Source organism: Mangifera indica, chromosome 7 (genome assembly GCF_011075055.1).
Source record: "Mangifera indica cultivar Alphonso chromosome 7, CATAS_Mindica_2.1, whole genome shotgun sequence".
In the NCBI taxonomy this organism is placed as follows: Eukaryota; Viridiplantae; Streptophyta; class Magnoliopsida; order Sapindales; family Anacardiaceae; genus Mangifera; species Mangifera indica.
Genome location: NC_058143.1, coordinates 304,680 through 328,950, shown reverse-complemented (window position 1 = coordinate 328,950; position 24,271 = coordinate 304,680). Strand labels below are relative to the sequence as shown.

The window sequence follows — 24,271 nt, the reverse complement described above, 5'->3', positions numbered from 1 at the left end:
GGGGTGCAGAAAATTGTAAATGGGTGTGTGAAAATACAAATAAATACATGAAATATAAATAAAGTGTGGGAATTATAAAAACGTTGCGGGAGAAACAGAAGGGGCGCAGGGGACGAGGGATCTGCAGCACCCCTTTATAATTATAAAAAGGGTGCGGGGTGCGGGGGATCTCCCGCACCCCTTTATCCCCGCACCCCTTTATAATTTATAAAGGGGTGCGGGATTATAAAAAAGGGTGCGGGAGAAATTTCTCCTGCACCCCTTCACCATATATATTAATTATTATATAATATAAATATAATATATTTATAATATAATATATTAATATAATATATTTATAATATAAATATATATTATAATTCTCCTGTAACCTTTTTATAATTTTCCCGCACCCTTTTTGTTTTTCCCTCACCCCTTTTGTGTTTCCCGCACCCCTTTTGTTTTTTACGCACTCGTTTATATTTTCAAGCATCCCTTCACATTTTCACGCATCTGTCTGTATTTTCACACACCTCTTCACAATTTCACGTACTCGTTTGTATTTTTACGCATCCATTTTATATTTTCACGCACCCCTTCATAATTTCATACACCTGTTTGTATTTTTACGCATCCGTTTTGTATTTTCACATACTCGTTTGTATTTTCACACACCCCTTCATAATTTCACGCACCCGTTTGTATTTTTACGTACTCATTTTGTATTTTCACTCATCCCTTCATATTGTCACGCATCCGTTTGTATTTTTACACACCCGTTTTGTGTTTATTATTTTCACGCACCCCTTTTATAATTCCTGCACCTTTCAGAAAATTGTCGCACCCTCCAGGCACCCTTTCAACAATTACCACACCCTTCCACGCACCCGTAATGCTTGCCGCACCCTTTCATGCACCCGTTTTGTATTTTCACGCACCCCTTCACAATTTCACGCACCTCTTCACAATTTCACGCACCTGTTTGTATTTTCACGCACCCGTTTGTATTTTCACGCACCTCTTCACAATTTCACGTACCCGTTTGTATTTTTACACACTTATTTTGTATTTTCACTCGCCCTTTCATATTGTCACGCACCTGTTTGTATTTTTACACACCCGTTTTGTGTTTATTATTTTCACGCACCCCTTTAATAATTCCTGCACTTTTCAGAAAATTGTCGCACCCTTTCACGCACCCTTTTAGAAATTGTCGTACCCTTTACGCACCCTTTCAGCAATTGTCGTACCCTCCACGCACCCGCAATGCTTGCCACACCTGTAATGCTTGCCGCACCCTTCCACGCACCCGTACGTGAAAATACAAAATGGGTGAGAAAAAATACAAATTGGTGCGTGAAATTGTGAATGGATGTATGAAAATACAAACGAATACGTGAAATATAAATAGAGTGCGGGAGAAACAAAAGGGGTGCGAGGGACAGGGGATCTGTCGCACCCCTTTATAATTATAAAAGTGGTGTTGGGTGCAGGGGATCTCCCGCACCCCTTTATCCTTGCACCCCTTTATAATTTATAAAGGGGTGCGGGATTATAAAAAGGGGTGCGGGAGAACCTTTACAATATATATTAATTATTATATATTATAAATATATTATACTATATAATATATTATTATAAATATATTTTCACGCACGGGTGTATTTTCACACACCCGTTTGTATTTTTACGCACCCCTTCACATTTTCACGCACCCGTTTATATTTTCACACACCCCTTTACATTTTCACGCACCCGTTTGTATTTTTACGCATCCTTTCACATTTTCACGCATCCGTTTATATTTTTACGCACTTGTTTTGTATTTTCACGCACCTGTTTGTATTTTCACACGCCCTTTTACATTTTCACGCACCCATTTGTATTTTCACACACCCGTTTGTATTTTCATTCCCTTCCCACACCCCTTAACACTTTTCTGCACCCCTTTTAAGAAAACGCAACGTTTTGAGAAAAACATACCGTTTTCGATATATCAATTATTTTTCATATATATCAATTAATTTTAAATTTAATTATTTTATAAATTTATAGATTTTATAAAATAAATTTTATAAAATTTGTAGATTTTATTCATAAATTTTATTCAATCTATAGATTCTCAATATGTTTTTCAATTTTATTCATAGATTAACATTTTCAATCTATAGATTTTATTCAATCTGTAGTATATCTGTTTTTCAATCTATATATTTTATTCATTACAGATAAATTAATCGTAATGCGTATAGTTAAGGTTGAGAAAGGTAGGTAATTAATCGACGTGAAAGGTAGATTTTATAAAATAAATTCCACGTGAAAGATAGACAATTAATCGACGAAATGATACGGTAAGATTGAGAAATTAAACGAGGGGTATTTTTGGAATGAAAAAAATAATTTGCTTAAAAAGGTAAAACGTCAAATTTGTTGCCGAAAAAGGTTTAGACGGGAGAGCTGCTGCCTATTTTAATTAATATCCCAACTTATTAACACCACACGCCAAGCACCGGTAAAATATAACTAAACCGAAGAGTGACTGCGAAGCTTCAAATCGAAGAAGAAAATGGAGAAAAGAGATGATTTGAAGTCAATTTAAGCTTTACTCGTCGTTGTTGGTTTGATCATCAACTCTGTTTTGGCCATCGAAAGTAATCGAAGCTCTTAAATCTATGGTGAAAGGGCCTAAATACAGCTGGGTCAACTCAAGAGAAATGTTTTTAGTGGCCATTTATGACATCAAAAGCTCGCTTTCTTCCAACCCCTCAAGCCTTTTGCCCTCAATAGTTACGGGCTTTTCTTTGATGATGTAATTCTTTTCTCTACTGTAAAAAGATAAGTATTTTCATTTGGGTTTGTAGTTTGAATTTGTAATGCGTTTTTTTAGTTTTCTGCTATGGGTCTGTTTTTGACTGGGTTTTTTTGTGGTTATAGTTTGAATTCAAAGTGAATTTTATGAATTTTTGTTTATGGTTATGTTTTTTCATAGCGTTGTTTTTTTTTTTTTTTTTTATGAAGGTTCTGTTGTTGATAAATTAGAAAATCAGGTATGTACATTTTTGTTTTAAAAATAAATGATATATTAAAACAATAAACCAGTCACATATCTAGATGAAATATGAACTTATAAAATAGTCACATCATTCATCAGTCCATATGTAACTGAACTAGTGATGTTGAAGAAAATTCAATCTCAGTTCCTAAGTTGCTGCCCTGTGTTAGGGCCTATGCATACAATTCCTGCAAGATGAGACACCAAATGCAAAACAATCAAGAGGAGGAAGGACCACTTGGGTTGACAAACACGCATAGCAGCAAAGGAGTGCAGTAGATGGCAATTTCACAGAAGGACCACCAAATTTGGAGAGGGAATGTGGCAATCTATGGGAAGGCTTGATTGTAATGAGGATAAAAGAAGGGAAGGATCCAAAAAGAATTCAGAGAAGAAAATTGTTGAGAAGGAAGAAGAGGGAGAGTTCCAATCTCTCAAAAACTAAAAGGATTAGTATGTTTGTTTGAGTCTTTCGTGTTTCTTAAATCTATGTTAATTCCAATGTAAATAACCGCAAGATGGATCAGTAAAACTTTGATTGTAATTCTGGAGAATCTTTTCAATACAAGCATCAGTTTACAAATATTGTTATGATATTTCAGTACATTTGTCATTCAATACAACAGTAGCTATAATGCATAAATTCCAGGTTTCTTGTTCCATTATTAGTCCAGTAACAAGAGTGCTGCAGCAAGGAGGAGCTAACTCAGTAGCACATCTTCAGCATCTATTTCATCCCCAAACACATTAAAATCTCCAGCAAGCATCCTCATACCACAAATCCAGCAGCAGTGAAGAGCAGCTTCAAGGCAAAACTCCAGTGGCAGTGAAGAGCAGCTTCAAGGCAGAACTCCAGGTCTGTAACACCCTGCCACTGCATTTTTTGACATGGTGACATGATGAAGCCCCAAGTCTGTGAAGCAATGATATAGTGGTTTGTGTCCTTAATCATCTTTAGATTTTCTCCAAGTCACCAGCTGTTTTGTGTTAGTGAACTTAAATTTTCCAACTTTGTGCCTAGATCATCTGCAGAAGAAGGAAATAAGATATGAAATTGATAGAGCTGAAAGAACAAGTAAAAAAGTTAATATAACAGATAGAGTTACAACTTACAATTTTATGAACAAGAAAATAGTGGGTGAGTCAGGTCTTTTAATCTTATACAGTTTATTCAAAAGAATTCATGCCATGTATCTTGTTGAAGTTGCTTTGACTTTCCTTTTGTTTCTTTCTCCAAACTATTAATTAAGAAAAGACAACATCAATATTTGAGTTGAAACTAGACAATCAAAAATAAATAACACAACTTTGAGAACATTTTTGGTAAGAAATTACTTAAGCTTTTGAAACTATTTAATTGATCTGGTAAGGACTTGAGATTATCATATCCAACAAGCATTTTCTGGGAAGATTTACAAAGAGAGAACACTTCTTGATCTCCACAAATTCAAGAGATGAGATTTAAGAGTTTCTTTTTTGGCATTCTTCGATCTGTTGAGAATACATAAGCTTTGTCATTATCACAAAGATCTTAAAATTTATAAGAATTTTTATTCATTTGGAAATGTCTTACCCCCGTTGGAACTGATAACATGCTACTTTAGTGGATTTCCTTTACCTACATTGTTGTCTTGCCAGCTTCACATCCCTCTTATCATCACAATAAGTTTACAATGTCACGGCAACACGATGAGACCCAAGTTTGTGAAGCAATGATGTAGTGGTTTATTCTTCAAAACTCCTTATTGTTTCTACATTTCTATAGTCGTGTTGTTTTTTATGTACTTAACTTCTAAACCTTACAGATAAATCACCAACAAAACCAAGAAAAATAGAACATGAAATTGACATAGCTGTAGAAATACATGAAACATCTGATGTAAGAGTATAATTGCAACTTACAAATTTCTGAAGCAATGAAATTTTTTTTAATCTCATCTATTTGCTTCATGAGATTTCTTGTCGTGTCTTCACTTTTCTATATTTCAACATGTTATAGAGTAACAAGGGATAAATATCAATATTTGCATTGCAAATCGGCTAACCAACAGAAAAGAATGTGACTTTGAGAGTAATCCTATTAAGAACTTACTTAAGGGATGTGAAACTGTTTAATTGATTTGGTGCAGAATGGAACTTATCAGATCTAACAAACCCTTTCTGGTAAATTTTATAAGCAGAACATCTCCAGACTTTCAAAGTTTGTAAGATGTGATTTTCAAAATTTTTACTCACAGTTTCTGTAGGGAAAAATGTGAACTTGTCATTATTTCAAAGATTTCAAAATGTTAAAAAATTTGTTATCAAGGTTGGAAATGTCTTACTACCATAGAAATTGATTGATCACAAGTTACGACAGAAATGTCATAAGGTAAATTTCATATTCGAGTCTTTCATCCAAGGTGACACGTAACTCCCTTGAAGCTTTATGGATTTCATCTTGAAATTCTTTTAGTATTCACCTTGAATATTAAAACATTCGAATTAAGATGACATGCTTCCCCGTAATAAAAATGTAATGATGGTGGCAACATGTAAGAATAAGACTACTTAAAAGGATTGAGAAATAACATCTTAGAAAAATATTGACTAGTTGTACCACTTTAGCAGGACATATGCAGGTCCATTACTTGGTTTCCTCTCACCATTTGGTGGACTCCCTATGCAGATCCAAGAGTAGGAAACATAATATGCAATTAGATGTGTGAAGCAGAAATGACTTTTGATCTTGTTGAAAAGTTTAAATATGCTTACATGAAGTTGGAGAAGGAAAACTTTAAGGCCCCCAATGATTTCTGCAATGTTAATTTAAGTGTAGGGATCCTGCATAGTGTTGTTTGCATTGAGAGAGCACATAATAACTCCTCAAAAAAGCTATAAAAAGTAAACCATAGATTAATAATGATGCATTTCACAATCTTTTTGCCCACAACAAAAACAATGAGATAAAAAAAAAAAATTATACACACAAGCAGGAAAAATGCAGCTTGATTACTTACCAAAAACAAAATGGAGCTTGATTAACCGTTGCAACGGGTTAAAGACACAATCTCTGTATTGGAGTTTTAGAAACGTTGCTGAAGCTCCAAACCTTAAGCCAGGAGTTCGGTTCTAAAGCGCAAGCAAGCACACCAGTAAATTTTGACCTGGAAAACTTAGACATGCCTAACAGTTGCTTACTTTAAGTTTCAGACAGTAGGATCTTTAGGATATGTATTTGATCAAAAATTGCTATCTCATTGTAGGTACTCTGTTATCAAAATATAGAAGTTTTGGAACAGAGGAACCATTTTCACTTTGTAGGTACTCTGTTATCAAAATGTCATACTCCACTTCTGAAACTAGAGCAATCTTTCACTTGCTTCTTGCTTCTAAAAAAAAGGATAAAATACTAAATTAAATTACACGTACAAAAATGTAAATTCAACCAGAAATGAGATTGACACAAAACATACAAGTACCTTTAATATTTCCAATCGGAGAATTTGTTGACAACTTAGAATTTTATTCTAGTCAAACGATGTGATAAATAAAAGTGCGATTAGAGTTGGTGAATTTTAGACTTGAGGGAGAGGCGCTATTCTCAAAATAATAAAAAGTAGAAAAAATTAAAAAAGGTTCAACAGGATTTATCACATGCTTGCATAAGGTGATAATTTACTCAAAATAAGAAAAAATGTTCTCCTGTGAGAAAAAATATTAGTGTAGCGATAAACAAGAAAGAACTTGGAAATCTACTCATAATGAGCCTTCCAATTACACAAACAAAACTAAGTAACACATCAAATATATACAAGAGAGGATTGGAAAAGAATTTATCACATGCTTGCATAAGGTGATAATTTACTCAAAATAAGAAAAAAGGGTTCTCCTGTGAGAAAAAATATTAGTGTAGCGATAAACAAGAAAGAACTTGGAAATCTACTCATAATGAGCCTTCCAATTACACAAACAAAACTAAGTAACACATCAAATATATACAAGAGAGGATTGGAAAAGAATTTATCACATGCTTGCATAAGGTGATAATTTACTCAAAATAAGAAAAAAGGGTTCTCCTGTGAGAAAAAATATTAGTGTAGCGATAAACAAGAAAGAACTTGGAAATCTACTCATAATGAGCCTTCCAATTACACAAACAAAACTAAGTAACACATCAAATATATACAAAAGAGGATTGGAAAAGAATTTATCACATGTTTACATAAAGTGAAAATTTACTGATTGCTCCGCTTCAACAGGATATATAGAAGTCCATTACTTGATTTTGCCCTCATCAATTGGTGGACTTCATATATAAACCCAAGAGTAAGGTAGAGAATGTGCAATTAGATGTGTGGAATAGAAATGATTTGGGATCATTTTAAGCCTCTCCAATGATTCCTGCAACATTGAATCTAAGCATAGCAGTCCTGCATTGCGTTGTTTACATTGAGTAAGTTAACAATGATTCCTTAAATAAACTTGAGGCAAAGGAGATATTATTAAAATAACTAAGTAGAAGTAAAAATTTTATAATGGTCCATACGTTAGAAGATGACAAAACTAAATTGATCAAGATAAGCTTCAAATCAATTCGACAGAAAATATTTCTACTTCTGCCTCTAAATGTTCTTCCCCTGAATTCAGAACTCACAAAAAACTAAGCATAATATTATCTAATCTGTTGTTGAAAGATCCTCGCAGGAACTGAAAAATGAAACAAGAACATGAAGAATTTACTTTTATTTAGAATTCTAAAAATTGGAACTTCCCTAAGCTGGAAGTTTCTTCCGTTAACCAATAAACTTACGAAATTAGAAAAGTTGAATTAGAATTTGAGATACAAGGAATTATGTTAAGTGATTAAAGTTAAATGAATTACCTGGACAAACTATAATTCAGAGATTCTCGTTGATGATCAGCTGCCAAAGTTCAAATGAGAATAATAACTTCAGCATTACATGAAAATCTGGACAATAGCAGAGATCAAGAAATGTTACAAACCTTCAATGAAATCAGATGATTATCATATTGGATGCTGCAAACTCAAATAATCAAATCCATGATACCTCCTTGGAATTGCAGATGAATTTACCGTCTATTTTAACTTCAGGAATTTGAGAAATCTTTGAGGAATATTTTCCTGTAACACTTTTCCAACGTTTTTTAAGCAGAGGACAATCAATAACATCTAGAGACTGAAGTGAAGGTGGCAGGGTTTGCAGGGATTTGAGTTTTGGACATTCCTTAATTGATAACTCTTTGAAGTTGCCAAGGTCTGGAATGGATTTGAGGTTTGGGCAATCCTCAATGACCAAGCTTTCATGAGAGGTGAGGCTGCTCAGATTTGGAATTGATTTAAGCCCTGCGCATTCTGTAATGCTGAATTCCGTTAGAGAGGTGAGGCTGCTCAGACTTGGAATTGATTTGATCATTGGGCATTTACTAATCTCGAATCTTGTAAGAGAGGTGAGGTTGCTCAGATCTGGGATTGATTGAAGCTGTGGGAGATCATTGATCTCCAAACTTTCAAGAGAGGTGAGGCCGCTGAGACTTGGAACTGATTTGAGCTTTTGGCATTCCTCAATGCATAACTCTGTAAGAGAGGTTAGGCCACTGAGATTTGGAATTAGTTCAAATTCCAGCCCAACAATGGTGAATACCTTAAGAGACTTGAGGTTGTTTAGGTCTGGGATGGATTCAAGCAGTGGGAGGAAAGCGATATTCAACTCTACAAGAGATGTGAGATTGCTCAGGTCTGAGATGGATTCAAGCTGTAGGAGGTATTCGATTTGCAACGTTTGTAGAGACGTGAGCATTTCAATTCCCATTCCCTTGTCATCTTCACATTCATTAATTAAGAGTTGTCTAAGGCTGGTGGGAACACCTTCTCTCACTAACAATTTTGGACAATCTATTATTACAATAGAGTCAAGGAATGGAAGATGGTGTAGACCTAAAGGCAAGCATTCAAGATTTTCACAATCCTCTAAAGTAATTTCTTGAAGACACGGGCTATTATCAAACGACTCACTAATTGCCTTTAGCTCTTCACAATTACAAATATAGATGGACGTAAGTGCCTTAGGGAGGTACTCATTTCCACTAGATGATAATATTTCCAGCGCTTCACATCTTTCAACAATTAGTTCGTTGAGTGTCTCAGGCAACGGACCATCTAATGATATGCACTTGAGAGATTCACACTCACAAATCTCCAAGTACTCAAGAAGAGAAACACTTAAATCCTTCAAAAAATTCAGTTCTCCACAAGATTCAATGCTAAGCCTTTTTAGAGAGAAAGGTAGGGCATCCTTACCAATAATTGCAAGACTCCTACAATCACAGATCTCAAGTTCTTTTAGAGATGAAGGTATCATGCCCCTTCCAATAGATGTTAGATTCTGACACTCCCTAATCTCAAGAGAATTTAGATTGGAAAGAAAATTGGTGTTTTCCAGACTTCGCCATGATTCCATAATCTCTTCGTCACCAACAATCTTAAAAAATTCTACTCTTTGAAATCCTTTCCTTAATTTATCTTTAACCTCCGGAATATTGGCAAGACATTGAGAATTCAAAAACTTAAAATCAATCAAACCATCATTACATACAATTCCTTCACAACCTTCAAGTTCTTCACAACTTTCAATTTCTAATTTGCAATGTATTGGGTAATTTGAGAATGAGATCGCCAACCTTGGACAATTCCTAATAATAAAACTTTCTAATGAAGAAAGATAATCAGGTACTTTTCCAATAAGTTTGGGACATTCTTTGATAAAAAGTGCACGAAGCTTTGGAAAATTTCTAGTATCTTCATTTCCCCTCCAACTGTCCCAATGCTCCCATTCTTGCAAATTCTTAAAATGAAGAAATTCTAATGACTTGAAAGGTCTTCGAAAATCTATTCTTTTTAGACTTGCCATGTCTTTAATGGTTAAGTCTTCAAGTGAGCTCAACATTTCAAGTGAAGGCAAACACACGCACCTCTTACATTCTTCTAATTTAAGAACCACCAAATTAGAGAGCCATGACAAATCTCCTAACCAAGATGGAAAACTTTCCCCACTATAGCCTCGGATTGTGAGTTCTTCCAAATTGCTAGGAGGCATTAGCTTCTCAAGTACATTCGTTTCTACATCCACTTTCTGTGAGTTCTCTTGATATCCCCATTCTAGTAACAAAACTTTTAGATTGTTCTTATTGCTTAATATTTGCTCTCGCATTTGATTTGGATCTGTCACATTCTGTAATTTTGAAATGTGAAGCTTTCCTTGAAGAAAAGTTAAGCTCTTCAAGACTTCCAAATTGGAACCCACATCCTTGCCCACAATAAAATTTGACAATATTTGAAGATTTTTCAACTCTTTCATTTCAAGTGGCATCTCTTTCAATGAATTTTTACCACTTATATCAAGATGACGTAGATTGGTCAAATATCTCATTTTCGAAGGCAACTTCATGAAATAAGAACAATTTTGCAATAACAAAGTCTGCAAGTTAAATAATTGGCTTATTGACTCAGGCAAACTTCTTATACAAGTACTAGATAAGTTGAGATACCTTAAATGCATCATATCTCCAATTGAATTAGGTAAATCAATGATGCAATATCCTTCAAAAGATAGTACTCTCAACATTTCTAACTTTGGCAACAAATCCAAAACAACTGTAGCACTAATAAAATAGTCATATCCATGCCTATGCCTCACATGCAAAAATGTTCTTAGACCTTTTACTTTTTCCAAGGCTTTAAATTTATTTTCTTTAGTATAATCATCAGGTTCATAAGTAAAATGACGAACTTTTTCGAATTTTTCTGGTAACTCAACTATATTTTGCTCAGATCTAAAACCAATTTCTTTAAAAACCAATTGAGCTAAATCATGAATAAGATCATGCATAATATATTTAGAACTACGACTACTCAATTGTTGGAAAAGCGACCTTGAACATAATTTATGAAAACACTCACTTGCCTCATCTAGTTGTTTATCAGATGGTTGAATAATACCTTCCGCAATCCATAGAAGTGCAAGTTCCTTCTTCTCAAATTCGTAATCTTTAGGAAAAATTGCGCAATAGCCAAAGCATCTTTTTAGATTTGAAGGAAGATAATGATAACTTAGCTTTAATGCTGGGAGAATGTGATCGTTTTCATCAGATGTACTCCATATATTGCTTTCTAATATTTTTTCCCAAGTATCGCTCGGCTTAGAGCGCAGAAGACCGCCGAGGGTCTTTGCCGCCAGTGGTAGGCCGCCACACCTTTCTACAACTCTTTTGTAAATTGAATCGGTTATTTGATTAGGAACAGCAGCTGCACCAATTCCAAACGCATGCTCCTGAAACAAGGACTTACAATCGTCTTGGGATAACAAATTCAAATGATAAGTATGAGAGCATCTCATTGTTTGTGCAACGTCTGTATGGCGTGTTGTCACGATCATTGTGCTTCCAGGTGCACCAGCTGTGAAAGGAGATTTAAGCTTTTCCCATTCGTTGTACTCCACCTTCCAAATATCGTCTAATACTATCAGGAATTTCTTTCCACCTACTGCCTCTTTCAGCTTAACTTGCACTTCATTTAAATTATTTGGAACAGAAGACGAGAATTGCTCAAGAAGTTCCTTTGAGATTTTGAGAACGTCAAAGAAGGTTGAAACACACACCCACGCTTTTTTGTCAAACTTCAAATCTTCCAGCTGCTTGTGATTGTATAGAATCCGAGCAATTGTCGTTTTGCCGATCCCTCCCATGCCGACAACTGCTATCACTTGAATGTCGACACCACTTTTCACCATGTCAAGTAGTGTGAGTTCATCTTTATTTCTACCATAAACAATCTGTTCAGGGGCGACGCTTGATGTTTCCTCTGGTTCTTGAACTACAGCCTTACTTGATGTCATTCTAGAGAGCTCTTGAAATTCACGTTCAGCTGATCTTTGTTGGCGAAGTTTTTCCAACCGGCAATTGATTTCTTTGATCTTGGACCCCATCTGGACAGCGAATGAAGGACTAGGGAAACAAGCAGGGAGGCAGCTAAATCCTTTGCTAGAGCTAGCCTGGTGTTGCGCTTTCATTTTGCGTCGCAAAGCTTCGTAGGCAAACTCATCCAGTAAGTCCTCCGCATCATAAGCCCATTGTTGAAGATTGTCATGCCACTTTTTAACGCTTTTATCCATCAGCTGCTTGTCTTCTGCATAGAGAAGAAGGTTTTCAACCATCTGCAACTTGTTTTCAAGCTCTTTTAGCTCTGACTCTACTCCAACAAGTCGCCGAGCAAAGTCCCACACTTCATTGGACCCCAATATCTTAAACAATCCCTTAATGAGTCCGGAGACGACGGGCTCAACAACAAATGCCATGGTTTAGGTTTTCGGAAATTAGGAAAGAATTAAGATTGTAACAGGAAGAGAAGGATGCGAGAAAGAAAGAGAAACTTGTTAATTCAGTCTTTAAGAGTGCTCAAAATAAAAGAATATTTTAGTCACAAGTCATTTCTTAGATAAATACCTTACTTGAGCAGACAATTATTCTTGAGATAAAGAAAGGAAAAGAATGATTGTGATGCCAAATCTACTTTTACTTGCCTTCTCCTATCATATTCTTTTCAAAGTGTTGTTTACAGCTCATGCCTTCAAGAATGAAAAAAGAATAGAGAATCATTCTTTATGTTTTTCCTCAGCCATTTTGGTTTCCCCATCCTTAATCATTCTTCATAATTCACTCCGTATATATGTATGGAAAGGACAGTCTTCTTAAATACAGCTCCTCTGCTTTCAAATTTTACAAAGCAGAGGAGATATTCTGGTCACTCTTAGTTTATAAGATTTCTGGCTGTTCTATATAGGCTTGTTTGCAATTATGACAAAAGGGTTAACTTATTTGATGTTAATAAAAGTTTGCAATTAAGGCTTGTCACTGCTCAATGCTTCAGCACCATTAAAATGGTAATGGCTCAATAACAAACAGGCAGTGCTTAAACATGTTTATTATTCATCCTTTTTCTGCTCGATAACAACAAGTATGCAAGATTAATACATAGCCTCAATTAATACCAGAGGACAGAATTAGGCCAAAACCAAAGTGTTTGTGTTATGAAATCTTACCTAAAATAAGCCAAGACTTGATCAAAGAAATGGCACAGGGAGGAATCCAACTTTGACTGCCCTATATACTTAGATAGTACCAGAAGCTTCTCCTTTTCAAAGTCAGAGGTTGCCACACTGCTCAATGCCTTTTCTTCTTCTCAACATTCTTGACATAATAAGGTGGTCAAAAATTTAGAAATTTAAAATAATTTTATCTATCTAATTATTAAATATAAAATTCGAATTATAATGAATTAAAATTGAATTTAATCTGTTGGTTACCATGTCAACCTTCTTTTGCAAGGTGTTGGGTTCAATTAAACTGGTATGGTGGTCAAAAAGTTTTTGAAATTACATATTTACTCCTTAATTCTGGTATATTCAACATTGAGATTCTAGCATTTTGGTCTTGTAACTTAATAACAATGTTTTAATTCTTCGACCCACCTTCATCTAGTCAAGTGTTTGGTCCACGTCCTTTTTGGTTCAATCGTCAAACCAATGGATTGTTTGTATAAACTTTAAAATGACAATTTTGTCTGTTTAATCATTAAATATAAATTTTGAATTGTAATTATCCAGAATTGGTTTTGGGGTAGTGGTCACATATGTTTGCAAAGTAAGGGATTCAAATTCAACTATTGTAAAGTTTGGATTTGATGGTAATGAAAAATAATATAAATATTGGGATGAAAATGAAAATTTCTCCTCACATGTTCATATGACATGTGTCAATAAAACTGACTTTTGGAGAGCTAAGATTAATAATATATGGCAAAATTTTGACAAATTAGAGATGGGCATTTTTCAAAATTAATGTGACACTATTGACTTTGAAGAACAATTGAAGGCAAATCACTCAACAATGACTTTGTTTTCTATGAAAATAATAAATAGATAATTCAGTAATTGTATTATTTTTTTAACAATAGTTGAATATTTCCAACTACCATATTTTTCTCTAATGGATGGACTGAATTTTGGATTTTCCTATTGGAGGGAGCAAAGTTTCGATTTTTTTTATTGAAAAAATCAAATTTTTACTATTTTTTGTTAAATGTATTAAAATATTATCTGGTTTCATATAATGTGATGGACCTTGACTTTTATGGATGTTTAAGTGTCATTCTGATGTCGTTTGTCAATCTAGAGCTTAAAAGAGTGTGCTTGATCTAAAATTTCAGTTTGCATTATCATTCATGTCAAGGAAGAGAAGTATTTATTGGAGCCTAAAGGGAATATACTTATGAGTTAAAGAATAATTATGATATGGATATGAGAATGAAAAGCAGGTAGCCTGTTTATATCCACTGATTAATGCTTGGTTAATGTTTTGCAGACAAGCGGATGTCTGTCGCATACTCTGTCAATGATTCTCCAGGAGTTCTTAACTCTGTCAATGAAAAGCTGTCGACGTGTCTGATCATACAATCACTCTTGAGGTTCATGTACTTACAATGTCTGAGAAACATGGTGCCAATATTTTTTGGTTATTACATTTAAAGTTTTCTTGCTTTCTCTTGTTTAATCATGCAAAAGACCATGGTTGTTGCAGACTTCACTGCTTAGTCTTAATAAACTTGAGACATTTCTTTTCCCAGTCCCTATCCTCTCTCTCAATACTGACAAATCTTCTTTTAATGCTCATAACAGCTCACAGGAGACTTAGACAAGATGGTTGCACTGCAGAGATTATTATAGCCTTACGACATTTGCGAGGTTTGGTTTTCTGATTATTAAGATCTTTAATTGGATTAAGAGTCCAAATAATATGATAAGATGCATGAGTGTATATGAACATAAACAGAAACTGGGTTTATTGAATTCAGTTTCTTTACCATAGTTAAGTGACTTGTTAGCATAATGCTTCTTTCACTCTAGTAACAGGGTGATTCATGTTTTTGTAGGTAGCACGAACGGGGAGGATAGCATTGGTTCGTGAATCAGGTGTGGATTCCAAGCACCTCCGCGGATATTCGTTTCCTCTATAATTGAAGACGAGGGGAAGTTCAATTTTTTTTTATAGGTCAATAGATGTGTTTTGTTCACAGGAAAGGAGAATTTTATAAGTTTCCCAGAGATTGTTTGGATTGTGGGTTTTGTTGGGGGTTTTTAATCGCTCTTATTTTTGCATGTTCTACATATTGGCTTTGATCATGTTAGACTATGCTGAGTTTGTCTTAAGAACATTGTTTAACATGTTAAATGATGATTTTGATGGGCTTAATGATAGGGTTCTCTTGTAAACAAGGCTGAAGTTGATCCAGTTCAAGCTCGAACAAAGTCTAGCTTGAGATTGTCTCGAATTCTTATAAACAATTTCACTTTGAGTTTGATCTGAGTCGATTTAAACTTGAATGCTCAAATTGGTTTGAATGTAATTCTCAATTTTGACACAAGGTACTTATTAGATCGAATAAGTACATTAGACCTAATAGAATTAATTTGCTGTATCCAAGCTAATACCAATCCAACCCATTTCATGAATAAAATGTGACCAATTAACCAATGGCGCTTAAATTTGATTTATTCAATTTAAACTCAAATTTGAGGTCGAACATTTATTAAAAATAAAATAATACATAATTATATAATACACATTTTTATTAAATAGGTATTTATTATAATTATACATAACATTGCTCTTTTATTATCAAGTGAACTCGCAATTAAGTGACAATAACCACTTGTTCCCCGACATTTTCACCATTTAAGAGTCGAATGAGAGCTGAAAGAGCATTCTCGAGGTCTTTAGCGAAGTCTTCGAGATGCATGATTTCCTGTACATTATTTGAGGAATAATGGTTTCCAGGAATTTCAGATAGAGGTAGTAGTAATCAGGAACCGCGAATCCTTCCATCCGAATTCGTATCGCTATAACGATCATCAGGTTGTGGATTCCTTGAGGCTTTTCAAGGTTGTACTGCGAATCATTCCGCATAAAGAAACTCGGCCGTGGAGTCTCATGTTCAGCAGCACTGCATCAAGCATTTTCCCCCCAACATTCTCAAAGTATATATCAATGCCCTCAGGAAAGTACCTGCCAAATTTGGCACCTCTAATAAGAAAATACATAAAGTCTGTTTGTGTTTGTATCTTCAATAGGAAATACATAAAGTTTTATCATTTCCATAAAGAAAATTTAGAAGTTTGATACCTTTGATAAGAAAATTTGAGAGTTGAGTCTCTTCGTTTGAAAATAAAAACAAACTTTGGTCTATTTAATGGAAAAAAAAAAGTGATAGTTGGACACCTTTAGAGTGTTGTTATCCCTAAAATATATAATCTGATAGGCATTAAATGATCAACAAAACAGGAACCAGTCACTAACCGAAGCAGGTTTATAGGAATCAAAATAGGAAGATCCTTCCAATGGGAGCAGCATTCTTGTTCCCATGTATGGATTACAAGACAGGAATAAGTTCTTCACAAGAATCCCAGTTGAGGCTTCTGGCAGCTTCAACTCTACGGTGCCAGTGGTGACATACATGTCGGATTCTTTCGGAGAACCTGACGCATAGTTCTTCAATATCACCTGCAATTTTTTTCTGTCAATTTCTGTATGTAAAAACACTGAGGAATCTGGTAAAGCTGTTAATGCGTATGCAAAATTTTGTTTTTTGTTAACGTTTATGCGCGTGATCAAAGCCATGATGAATATGGACAAATTAAGAAATTTTCAAACTTTCTAATAATGTCTGAATAAGTTGTCTTTCTGCTGGTCCTCTTACATTATTGGTCTAGTTACACCAGAAAAACCAAGGTATGGTTACATCAGAAAAATCAATTTAGGTGAACATTTGTTAAGATCTTAAATATAAAGTATGAAAATTGGATCTTACATTAGAAATTATGAACTTATAGTGTAGATTTTATATGAGTTTAAACATTTTAATCTTAATAGTTAGCTTTTGAGCCACCATCACATCTCTTGATTGCAATTGTGTGAGACGCCAACAAATAGGATTGCAGTGTTCGCATGAGATTAGCAAGAAGCTATAGCTTACCCTGTGGCATTCTGCGAACCTGTAGCCTTAAACCAGCTAGATTCATTCAATAGCGACAGCAATCACTTGTTTGCCAACATATTGACTTTTAAAGGACCAATGAAATTGTAGAAGATGTTAAAAGAATTTTACCAAATCGTTTTGTATATTTGTTAGGAAATGTTATCTTTTTGCTGGCCTAACTCCAACCTTAATAATGAATGAATGAACCAGAGAAATTTGAATCAAACAAACACATAAACCGTAAAGAGAAAGAGGACACGATTTGTCGTAGTTCACCCAAATTGAGTAACATCAAACAGAATCAATATAATTTCAATATTTCCTTGTCTCTTTACAATTCACTCATATAAGATAACAATGCATATATATACAAAGATTCTTATCCCCAAAATAACCCCCAATAAGATTCATATTCCCAAAAAAAATTTCTCTAACGACTCCTCTTAGGTTAACCCCAAACCGCTTACGAACTCAAAGGTGCTGCCCTTGGGCCCCATCTACTCTTTGGGTAGCAAAACACACCGACTAAACGGGCAGCGGGACCCCACCCACTATCCGGGTGGTAGAATCTTTTATGCATCACACCTTAAAGTCGACATAGTCGCCAATTCCTATCCAGATAAAACATCTAAAGCTAAACTATTTGTATAGAACTAGCTGATTTAATATGAGCTTGAGACTCAAGCGGGCACATAATACGCTTTTAACAAAATGTCAACAACAATGACAAGGAGAAAGAGTTCATGCAACAACAACAACAACTGTTTCATAATTAAGTAGCTATATAGCAATCCGGTAACTTGTAACTTTTAACAGAAAGAACATAAAAGCAGACTAAATACTTCAGTTATAAGTAACTGCAACTACTTGTTTGCCAACATTTTGACCTGTAAAGAGCCCAACCAGAGCTGCAGGAGCATGGTCCAGGCCTTCGGCGATGTCTTCTATGTATACAATCTTTCCTTCTTTGATCTGAGGAACAATCATTTCCAGAAACTTTGGATAGAGGTGGTAGTAGTCGGGAACCAGGAATCCTTCTATTCGAACCCGTTTCAAAATCAGGTTCATCAGGTTGTGCACTGCTTCAGGTTTTTCAAGATTGTACTGTGAGATCATTCCGCACACTGCAATTCGACCATGGAGTCTCATGTTGAGAAGCACTGCATCAAGCATCTTACCCCCAACATTTTCAAAATATATATCAATGCCTTCAGGAAAGTACCTGTTGAATAGTACAGAATAATTGGTACCATATTTTAACATCAGGAAAATTCATCGAGCTTCTGATTTACATGTTCCCCTGTTTCTAAAAATAGGTCAAAGAACATTTAAGGCAATGTATTGTTAGGACTCCTATGTAGGTGGGAAGTGGGCAATTATGAAATGGGGAAGCCGACAGTTGTGAAAGGCAGTTATGAAATGGGAAAGTAGGCAGTTATGAATGCAGCTAGGGCCAAGAATATGAGTGGGAAACATGGTCAGTTATAAAGGCAGTTTATGTGCAAGTATAAGAGAAGGATTTCAGAAGGAAGGAGTCGAGGAAAAATTGGGTTTTGTTTAGGTAGCCTTTGGGAAAGATTCTGGCCTCTTGAAAGCCATACATTGGAGGGAAAATTATTGATTGTTCATCTTTTGTGTGAAAAGGAATAGCAAAGTCTCATCTATTGCAAAGCTCGCTGGATTAATGCAGATTCATTGTCTATTCTCACCATTTTCTGCTGTAAATTTGTACATCTAACAATCTGTTTGCTTCTTGTTTTTCAGGTTCGAAACATAAATTAAAAACCAAGTGCACTTAAAATGATGTTCTCTCCGGAACACCGCCAACAAAAATCAGAGTTATTCAATCATTGGGCGGGAATTAGTCATTTGGCCTATTATATTCTTTAATTCAAAGTTATTCAATCATTTGATGATATACATCAAATGTATACCAATTTTTGTACTCAAAATAGATATACATAGTTTTACTTTTCAAAAATAGTATAAATTGATTTAATAAAAGCATGCATATATATATATATATATATGGAAAGAAATCTCTTATAAAAGAAAATACAATTATTGTTTTCCAAAAAATATAAATTAATTTAATGAAAACATACATATATTTGGAAATAAAACTTTTGTAAAATAATATAATATATTTGGAAAAAAGGCTTTTTCTAAAAAAAGAATGTAATTATATTTTTTCCAAGAAATAATTTGATTTAACGAAAACTTTTATATTTGGGAAAAAGTTGTAAAAGAATATAATTATGTTTTTCCAAAAAAAATTATAAATTGATTTAATGCATTCATACATATATTTGAAAAAAAACTTTTGTAAAAGAATGCAGTTATTTTTATAAAATAAATTAATTTAATAAGGACATATATATATATATATATATATAAAGAAATTTTTTTAAAAGAATATAACCTATACCAGATTAAATTTTCTTTATTCAAGTTTTTAAAGTTTTATCAGAATATAACCTATACAAGAATATAACCTTAAACCAGATTTTATTCAAGTTTCATCAGAGATAAAATCTGATCTTTGTGTCAAGCTTGATGCATGTGATATGTTTGACAAAGATAGTTACTTAATAACTTTAAGGGAAAAGGACTATTTCCCACCCATCTTTTAGCTCATTCTCAAACTTATACCTACGGGAGATCAAAAATCCTTTTTCTCACCCATGACCAAACTATCGTCCATTTTTCTAGTTAGGGACAAGGGCAAAATCATCATTTTACTGTTTAAAACTTTAAAATTTTACCATTTTCCCCCTCCAGGTTTTAAAAACTAACAACTAACCCATCCTCAAAGTTTGAAAAGTTTAGATTTCACCCCTAGGGTTTGCTTCCTTCTCCAGCCACCACCGACGGTCGATGCATTCGACCTTTCTCTCATCTCTGACTACAAAGGACAATGAAGGACGACCTTTCATCGCCTAGATCTAGACGACGAAGCATTATCCAGATTTGGAAGAACGGACAAAGGACGATGCTTAATCGTTCTTTGTTGTCGCGTCTGGACAACACGATGAGCTACGAAGGACGACGATGCGTCTTCTAGATGGAGTGATGAAGAGAGATCTTCATCTCTTCGTTGCACTATGCGATGAGGAGATAAAGATCTCTTCATCGCACCACCGCCGTTGCACCAGGAGAAGGAGGAGACCAGTGAGTACGTCGGAGACCACGTTGGAAGATGAAGTTGAAGAATGAGGGTGAAACTGTTAGTTTTGAAAGTTATGGGGGGCAGTTACATTTTGAAAAATATGGAAACCCTAGGTTTGGGGGTGAAAATGTTAGTTTTTAAAGTTTAAAAACTTTAGGTAAAAGTGAAATATTAGTTTCTAAAACCTAAAAAGGGTGAAAAGTAATAAATTTTATAACTTTTTAATATAAACAGTAAAATGATGATTTTACCCTCTGTCTCTAACTGAAAAAATAGACTGCAATTTAGTTATAGGTGGAAAAAAGAGTTTTTGATCTCCTATGGGTATAGATTTGAGAATGTGCTAAAAATGGGTGAGACGTTTTCCCTAATTTTAAAACCATCTTCCTTTGTCTCCTCGTTTACCTGTCAAAGCATTTATTCCAGGAAAGAATCTTTAAGTCTACCAGCATTTGCATATTAATTGGTGTTGGAAGCGACAACCATGTATTTATTTCTAGTGGCGTAATAGAATTAAATTACTGGTGGGTACAGAAATAATGCTTCACCAGAACCAAGGACAAGGGGGAGTCGGGTGCCACGTTGGCATGCCTTGCCACACTCTTACTGTTTTTCCTTCAATGAATTACATTTTCCCCACCCAAGCTTTGCCCGACAGTACTTTCTTGCTCGTTTTCATCTAAAATCAAATTCAAAATACAGTTTTTCTATAGGTAATGAATAATTACATCACCTAAAAATAAGAAAATAAAAATAGTAACACTGTAACTAAATATGATAGCTTAACATTTTTACTAGTTTAAAAAATTTATAATTAAATATTTTAAACCCAAGTTGTTACTTTAATTTTCTTATCATTGTTACCGATTGAACCATGTCACGGAGAGAAGTCAAAGATGATGAGGGTTTGATTGAGAAAAGTCATTGAAAGAGTTTGTGAAAAAAGAGTTTCAAGGGTTTTAAGCATAGACGATAAAGAGTAATGAATAAAGACAAGGCAAGAGGCTAATATAAAAGCCATGGACATGATATAATAAGAGATAACTTGAGTGGTAAGAGAAAAAGATTTCAAACATGAGAGTAAAAAATTTAATCCTTTCTACTGAAATTTTAAAATTAAACTCTTAATTTATTTGGTATATTGATTATAGGATTGATCTTTGGACCGAACTTTCACCTATTTAATGCATTAATTTTTCAAAATTTATTAGTTTTTTTAAAATTTAATTTGATTTTAGGTGAAAAACGTTATTTATGTCACCTAAATATAACCTTGGGTTGGAAAATATAATTTACTCTAATAATACCTCTTATATAGGGAAAAAGGGTCCCATAGCCTTAAATTACACAATATAAGTACAAATACATAGAAAATGAACACATTTTTGGCAATCAAAACATATTCCTAAGCCTAAAACCCAACAGTAGACCCCTTTATTTTGAACTTTTTTAAATAGGGAAAAGGGTTATTTCCCTCCCATTTTTTACTCTTATCTCAAAAGTATATCTACATCTGATGAAAAATGCAAACACCCACCTATCTCTAAACTATCTTTAAGTTCTCTATTAAATAGAGGGGTAAAATTGTCATTTTACTGTTTACATTTCAGTTATATAATTTTATCGCATTTTCCCTCTTCGATTTTAAAAATTAACTTTTACCCGCATTCCTAAACTTTGAAAAGTGACTTTCACCCCCGGCCCCCCAAATCCTTAATTTTTTTCACTTTCCCTCCGCCCACTAGTGACGATGTGACTAAAGGGAGAGTGACGAGCGTCATCTAGATCTGGACGATGCTCGTTGAGCTTTACTAGACGACGAAGCGTTGTCCATTCTCTTGGACGATGATCGTCGTCTAGAGGTGGTTGACTTCTAGAGGAAAACTTCTCCGCTGTTGTCGAAAAAAGTGGTTGCATTTCAAGGGAAAAAGTGAATTTTTTAAAACTTAATTCAGGGGACAAATGTTAGTTTTTCAAATTAAAGGGGGGAAAATAAGATAAAATTTTAATTATTTAATATTATTGATAAAATAACGAATTTGCATCTTAACCCTGACAGAAAATATGTGGGTGGGTCCAAACAGATTAAACTTTGGATGAATATTTAAGTTTTTTATCAGACATGGATATATGTTTGAGATAAGACTAAAAAATGGGTGGAAAATAGTCATTCTCCCTTTTAAATATATATAAAATACCAATATAATCTTTAAAATTTATATTGATTTTTTAAATTGAATTATTTTTAATTAATTTCTCTTTGGCAACCATTACTACTTGCTTCGCAACATTCTTGCCACTGAACAATCCTATCAGAGCTTGAGGTGCATTTTCCAGGGCTTCAGCTATGTCTTCAACGTACACAATCTTGCCTTCTCGGATCATGGGCAGCACCTGGTCGATATACTTCGAGTACTGGTCGAAATAATCGAAAACCACGAACCCTTTTATGTGAACCCGGTTATAAACAGTGTGCATCAGATTGTGGACGACCTCCAGCTGGTTAAGATTGTACTGCGAGATCATGCCGCACGCTGCAATGCGTCCATTGACTCTCATGTTTATGAGAACTGCATCCAGCATTTTGCCCCCCAAGTTTTCGAAGTAGATGCCAATGCCTTGTTGGAAGTACCTACATCCACGCAAAGAATGATAACTTTTAGATTCGGCTAACAACACCTGGAGGTAGGGCTGGACACAGACGGAGCAATTTGTTTGGTTTGACTCAGAATTTATTTTATTTAAACTTGAGCTAAAAAGGTTGATTTGTTTTATAAAACCAAGTAGAACTCAAGCTGGATAGTGTTCAGCTTGCAAGTGGGGTGGATGTCATAATTCTGTTTAAGCTGGACTCTTAGCTCAATTTGAGTTATATCAAACAATTATTGAAATAATATCATTTTGCACATTATTGAGTAAAACAACATTGTTTTGCTAATGAGCTATGAACTCGAATTGTGAATTTAAGTTACAAATTTGAGCCAACAACTTTAGCCTAGCTGCAAATTTTGAGCTTAAAAACCGAAAAAAACTCAAGATAGGGGGTGTTTAAACTTAGATAAATTCATATTTACCCCTAATCAAAGACATTGTATTATCACTTTTTTCATTAAAATGAGCAAACGTTTTTTAATAAAAGAAATTGAACTTTTTTTAATAGAAAATTTTAAGAGTTTGGTCTATTCATTAAAAAACTTATAAACTGAAATTTTTAACATTTTCTTTTTGATCAGAGGAAGTGGGAGTAGAGCACTTTTTTTCAAAATGAAAAGAGAACATGTTATATTACATAGGCCAAACGGCTATTTCCCACCCAAGGTTTGATGTTTTCTCAAGTTTTTACCCTTTAACTATGGAAACACTAAACACCCACCCATAACCTGTTAGATTTAACAAAACCCTAACGGTGGTAAGGGTAAAATCATCATTTTCTCTATAATATTAAAAATAAACTAAAATAGAATCTATTTTGCCCCTTTAAACTTTAAAAACTAAAATTTTCCCCTAGCCTAAGCTTTAAAAAATCGTAGTTTCACCCTAGGGTTTCGTTTTGAAATCTCCGATGACATTTCCGGCTCTATTGCCGACGACCTCTCCCTTTCGAAGCATCCTCTCCTTCCGGTGATTTCTTTCCTCCCATTTGGACTCCCGATTGGAGTCGGAGAAGCCGTGGAAGACGAAGAACTTCGTCGGGGAAGACGAAGTTCTTCGTCTTCCTAATCGTCGTCATCTGAGAAGATGAGTCGTCTTCATCTAGGAAGACGATCGTCTTCCCAGACGACTTCTCTCTGCGTCAGATGCGTAGTGCAAGAGTTGAGGGGGTCAGAGGTGGAAGAGAAACCATCGGGAGGGGAAGACGGCCGGTGATGGTGCCGGAGAAAGTGAAAGGGTTTGGAAATAAACCCTAGGGGGGAAATGCGATCTTTTCAAACTTAGTTTAAGGAAAAAATGTTAGTTTTTAAACTTTTAGGGGGGAAAATGA

The 24,271-nt window shown here is 34.6% G+C and overlaps 1 protein-coding gene and 1 long non-coding RNA gene across 2 annotated transcripts in view; one reads left to right on the top strand and one right to left on the bottom strand.

Moving 5' to 3' along the window:
• LOC123221696 (2-alkenal reductase (NADP(+)-dependent)-like) overlaps positions 1–24,271 on the bottom strand; it is a 79,607-nt gene that overhangs the window by 22,322 nt on the left and 33,014 nt on the right. The window lies entirely within an intron of this gene.
• On the top strand, positions 2,469–3,580 carry LOC123221700. The gene is made up of 2 exons (XR_006503278.1): positions 2,469–2,788; positions 3,202–3,580. It is a non-coding gene; the product is annotated as an uncharacterized LOC123221700 (long non-coding RNA).